Source organism: Limulus polyphemus, unplaced genomic scaffold (genome assembly GCF_000517525.1).
Source record: "Limulus polyphemus unplaced genomic scaffold, Limulus_polyphemus-2.1.2 Scaffold625, whole genome shotgun sequence".
Classification (NCBI taxonomy): Eukaryota; Metazoa; Arthropoda; class Merostomata; order Xiphosura; family Limulidae; genus Limulus; species Limulus polyphemus.
In genome coordinates, this window is record NW_013666235.1 from 1 (window position 1) to 6,789 (window position 6,789).

The following is a 6,789-nucleotide window of genomic DNA, read 5'->3' on the forward strand; positions in this document are numbered from 1 at the left end:
TACTGGAGCATTCGCCAAGGTACAGGATAGTTCTAGAAAATAGGTGGCGCCACACCAGTCACGTGACCTCGATGACGCAACAGTATGTTGTTTTCCTAATACTTTTATAATATAGTGCACTAATAAAGAAAGATGTACAAATGATACAGATATGAAACTATCAACAGTCTATAGGGCTATCAATAAACACCCCTATATAAGTAAATTCTACAATATAAATCACCAACACTACAGATCTACTCATAAACAAATACAGGTGTACAAATTATACCATCACTTCAAACCCAATACTGCAGAGAGGAGTAGAGAGCTTGAAAACGGTAGAACTATGCATGACTGGAGTTTATATTTATTTTTAAAAAGGAGGTGGTACAATATGCTTCCCAGATGTCATGAATTCAAACCTGCATGATTATTTATAGCTGTAAAATTTTATTTATTAAATGAAGTATTCAGTATCCAATGGGAATATTTCCATAACCTTCAGAACGTTCACTAAACTTATTTACAGAGATACAATCATAAAACAGTAAGAATGGTTCCAATAATTTGAAAAAGATTTACAAGTATATAATGAGAAACTATATTCTGGTGTGATGCTAATGATATACTGGAAAATAATAATTTATGCTAAAACTAAATATTTTATGAAGTTAATATGAATATTAAAATTTTAAATACACTTCAACATCTTTTAGAAGCACATTCAGTAAACAGTCTGCTATCACGATAAAACTCATTGAAAGTACTTAAAATACATAACAGTTGCTTTTGCAAGAATAAAGAGGCAAGGCATAGCCTACTCATTAGCTTTCCCAGGCTGTGAATCTTAGGGTTCTTGGGTCACACACTCCTTCTACAGGTCATCATGTGAGAATTGTCTGGGCTCTTTAAAACACTCTCCAACAGGTTGTGGTCTGAGAGTTTAGCTTGGCAGAAGTTCATAAGAAAAAAAGGTTGATGTAAGTGATGAGGCTTTAGAGTTTCCACTGTCTGAAGAATGTTTAAGATCATTGACACTGATGGTATACTAACTGAAGCAGGTGGTATCATACACACAAGAACATTCACCTGAGGATGGACTATATGATGTGTGGGTCAGTAGTGAAAGAGATACAAAGAATCAGTCTTACCATATTTCAAGTAAGGTGTGGTCACTCTGGATTTAGCATGATAGTCAGACTGACCCTCTTATGCTGGGCTGTGTCCAGTGGCAGCATTAGGCACATGCAATCTATAAGGCACTGATTCAGTGAGACAGACCAGCTTCCATCATGTAAACTCTGTGTACAAGGTCATAGGGCAAATTACCTTGGACTTTTTTCATAAAAATAAAGACTTGAAGGTTATGCCTCAGGTACATCTGGAAAGCTAGGGTCAAGTAAGAATTAAAAATACACTCACTATTAGGGTCACATAGTATTTTCTGTCCAATAATATGTACTGTCAAGTTCAGTTATTATAAAAATAATCCCAAAGAATCATATTAAAAGAGTTATCATAATTTATTTTTTTATTTTTGTTGATCTTAAACCAGTTTGCAGATTCCACACTAAGCTAGACATTTCACGTTCTTATCAGTGATAAGTAACTAAGCCACTGCTGCAGGAAGAAACTTCTCCTGAATCAAATTTTAAAATTTTGTGCTGTTTTTTAAAATTGTTTTTGTGAAATAGTGATTCAGTATTAACCCTGAAATATAGCAAAAAAGAGGAAAGATTAATTCATTTTATATAAAAATTATAATTATTTTCAGCATTAAAGTAATTACATTTTACACAATCACTAGTTACTCTAGTTCTACAACTTGGGAGTGTTTCATGAGATATTATACACATGCAAGCCAAACTTACTAACTTTTAAAACAGAAATACTGGCAAAAAAAAGCAATAAATTTGCTGATACCAAAAGAGGAACTGAATTAATTTTTAATGTTAATTAATCCTCAAACATTTTATTATCTAAGTTCTGTTTAAACTTTTAGTAACAGGTTTTTTATTACAAAGCTACATTTCTGTGCTTTGTCCATGTGGCATGGGGAATCGAGCACTGGATTTTAGCATTGTAAAGTGACAGGTAGAAACTTATAATCTTTTTCTTTTTATTACAGTAAAATGTGTGTTTTGTTATTTCTCAATAGCTTAATGTTTGTTATTTTGAGAAGTGCACAAATAAATTATTCCTTTGACGACAAGAAAAGGCCAGGCAATGTGAATGTTGCAGGTTGGAAGTTTATTTGAACATTGACAATAATATAGTTGAAGAGTGATTTAACCGAACAATGAACAGAAATACATGAAACATTTCTACTCTTTGTAGTACAATATCACTAACAAGATTAAATGTAATCTACTTGACATTAACATGAGTTGTGAAACATAAGAATAGCATTATCCAATGACAATGAAAACAATGTAATTCTACAAGTAGATAACAAAGATACTGTTTATATATGTGTTACAACAATACACAGAAACCATGAAGAAAATGCACTTCTGATAAGAAGAACTACGATATCTACTCATACCTACAATATTTTATCACCACAGAATTACGTGAAAGCTTGTGTAATAAATAGTGTCTGATCATGACTAATACTGTTGAGATTTAACAAAATAAAATTCTGGCAGCATGACATTTAATAAGATCAACTTTTTGACAGCATAAACATTTGGTCAGGACAGCACATGTCAAGTCTAATCACTAACAACAGATCTCAACTAATACTGTTGAGTATGTAACAAAAGTGACCTACTGAAACATTGGAAAGCACACATAGAATAAAACTTGTATTCAACTCCAATTGGGATAACTAGGCATACTAACATGAGTAGTGTACAAGCCACAATAAGAAGCAACTGAAAGACCCAAGTGGGATACAAAACATGGTGACAAGAAGAAAACATTCAATTGACAGAGAGAATATTTATTGGGAGATGACAAAATTCCAATTGTTTCTGCCTTACAGTGATATATTCCTAGTATTACAGTAAGAGCCATGATAAAATGGAGGGAACAGTGCCATATGACTCTGGTTTATAACTATTACATTACATTATTTATTTTCTTTTTCTATCCTACGATCTACAAAATGCCTCCTTATTGCTACTACTTACTACTTTAATTGCCCAACAACTTTGACTACGGCCTATCATTATTTCACTAGTTTCTTTACATTATCTTTTTTTCTGAGATAAGTCTTTCCTTCCTTACTCTAGATGATACCACTATTCATATAACTGTAATGAAATGTAACAAAACTGGGAACACTATGGTTACATGCTTACAATCAGCTTAACCTGGTGAAAATACTAAGCTAATCATTCCTAACTTCATTTTAAAACATTAGTGGGCGGATACATTTCAATAGTCCCATGCAAGGCAAACATAAACCTACATAATTTGTGCTGATGGCAACAAGTTTAATGATATTGGCCAATGAGCATGCTGCAATGAGAATATGTGGCCACTGATCACACAACAATGTAGGATGATTCTCCAATGAAAAGTTAAAAATTTCAAGCCACAAAAAAAAAGACAATCTACATGTCATATCTTTTTCTATAACAGAACACATAAATCTACTTCAATAGCACAACACAATTTTCATCTAAAACACATGTTCTAACATATGCACACATTCAAGACTGGATATGGGCTTAGCTGTCTTAGTACTTTCCAAAGAAATCAAGACAAGATAAACAACCTTGAATAATGTTTAACAACAAAAAACTAGATAGATCTAAATTACTTGCAGTATCACAGTTTCCCAAGATATCTTACTCTCTTTTCCACTCACTACTTGTGACTAAGAGCCTTTTTTTAATTCTATTTTGTAAAATGTCATTATTTTTTTTAAGTTGGCCCAAAAATATATTTGAGCATGACCATGCTCTAAAAATGTAATATTAACAAAAACATGATGGTAAAGTTTCAGTTCATAGAACAATGAATTATCAAACTTAAGTTCTAAAGACAGAAAACTTTTAATAGTGGTTATTTCGAAGAGGAATACATTAACTAAGTTAGTTAAAAGCCACAAGTTCCATCCCACAATCTGTTACAAGTACAAATGTTGCTTTTTTTTAAACACAAGTACTAACCACACAAGTTTACTATAATAAACAAAGTTGAAGAGCTTAATAAAAGGAGAACATAAACAATAATAAGAATAGATTCTGAACACACATGCCACAAGGTTCTTTCAATGACATGAAAACTATTACAGTTGGTCCTGTAATGTTACAAAACAATACTGTACAAAGTATTTACACAAAATAAAAGTTTAAATATGCTGTCATTACTTGCATATAAATGATAAATGGTTATTACTTTTACTTTTTCGTGCTCACTATCAAGTCTATTTCATTTTCTTTTATTTCAGTTAAAACAGTCCCTTACAGACACTCATACCTGAAATTTTAAGTCCATTTTTCTTCCTCAAAGTAAAAAAAAACATAACCATTATAAGTAACTAAAACAGAAAAAACAAACAGATGTAATAGATAATAAGAGGAAAATTTACTAATTTTAATTTGTGAAAAAAAACAATAACAAACAAACTGTACCACGTGTAATTGTAATTTGAGATAATTGTTTTAAAAAACATATATATATATATATGAAACAAATTCAATAATTATTTTTTAATGTCCCAATATCAAAAATCTAACTGAAATTGTTCACATTTTGGAGTTAATTTTCCATTCAATAGTGTACACATTATTACATATAAAATCATTTCACTATTAAAGCACTTTTTAGTTCATCAATAGTAAAACATCCACATAAATAAGCTTTGATTGCAACATTTTTTAACACTTCACACATACTTTCATAAAGATTAAAACCAAACAATTTTCAATTAGTCATTAAAAAGAAGCCCCAACACTTATACTTCAGTGACAACAGCCAACATTTATACATACAAATGAACTAATGTAGAAAGTAAACCACTAATAATGCAGTAGTTCTTTTACTACAAACCCCAAGTAAAGTTTAGTGGCTTCATAAGAAACAGAAGCAAATGTAATCTTTAACTTTAATATGAGGATCATGAAAAGCTATTCATGCTAATACAATATTGTCACTAGTACCAATGGATAACATTTTTATAATAATACAACCATTTTACATCCATTTTGAATTATTGTTAAGGTTTGATCTCTACTGCATAGAGAAACTACTAATTACCTCAAATCCAGTTTCATTTTATTCTTGCAGCTACTGGAAAAATTTAACTTACTTGCACATGCATCCTTATGATGAAGAACACCTTGGGCTGGCACAACATGACATTTAGTAGTTTCTGTGAGAGATACCATCACAATAACACTGATAACTGAAATCATATCATTCTTTACTGTTTCGTAAAGGATTAATATAAATATCATTCCCACTATTTGTATATTTTAACAAAGCTGGCCTTATAAAACTCTGGTACCGAGTAAAAGGCTTCATTGGTAATGAATGACATATAACAAACTAGTTACAGTTAAAATTCTTCTTCATGGAAACTGTATTGGGCCAGTACAAAATGATGTCACCATTATCAGTGTTACTGTGATGTAATATCACACATATTGCTACTGACTCGCATCCTTGGTTCAGTACTAGTTACTACTGGATGAAGGACTATTCAAATAATGCTTGATTGCTAATATTTTGATCTTTGAATGTTGCGGTTTGGTATTATTATAGCCTTATGTTACGTATTGGAATATATTTTTTAAATTTCTAACTTGAGGTATTAAATAAAAAGTACTGAAATGTGCAATACATTCCATGTTAAATAAACAAATGTCTTAAAATATTTCATCAGTTTCACAAATATGCAGTAAAACTGTTAGTTGAGAAATCACATTTGAATTAACATATAGGTTCTGATGGAGCTACAAGTTTATAAATATAAGGAGAACATTGAATTTGTGAGATACTTCAGCTTTAGATTATCAACTAGTTAATCCAGCACTGAACTCTAACAAAGTCTTTAAACCAATCATTAATGTCTCACTCACATGTAACAGCTTGTCAGACTTAATCTATAATATTAACAAAACTTTTACAAATATACTTAAATATTCATATAATTAATATGTACATAAGTGACAATCTTTCATATATTTTGAGCATAAAATTTCCATTTGATACAACTTGTATAAATGATGTACTAACCAGTAATACAAACTTCTTGAAAAGGTGTACAGAGAAATGGCGTAACTCCAATAATACAAGTAAATATGAGTGCATCACCAACTTTAAAAAAACTGTTTTTATCATGTATGATTTTTTTTAAATTCTACATTCATGAGAATACATTTAAATTTTGTGGCACTTGCATTTTAACTACTAACGTTAATGAATAATTTATGAGGTATAGAAATGAAATGAATGAAAATTTGTTTTTCATAGCTTCATAAAGAGTAAAAATTACATTCTTTTTATTTAAAGGAGGTTTGCTCTTTATAGAAAAGATTATTTCCTTTGTATTGACTTTTAGTGACTTACTGAACAACCTGAGGTGCACAGACATAAAAATATTAGTTTAATCTGGAAATATTTTGAGTAAAGGGGAGCCTCAGATTTCATTTTAGAGCACCTTAAAATCCTTCAGTTTCCAGGTTCCATTTAGGTCTGTGGCTCCTGCTTGTTTTCCTCCATCATGGGTGCAACTACTTTTATGGTGCAACCCCAACTTATGGAATTTGCCCTATGCACCTGATCATAGATAACACTGTAAATCATTATGTGTTTATGTGTGTATATATATATATATATATATATATATAT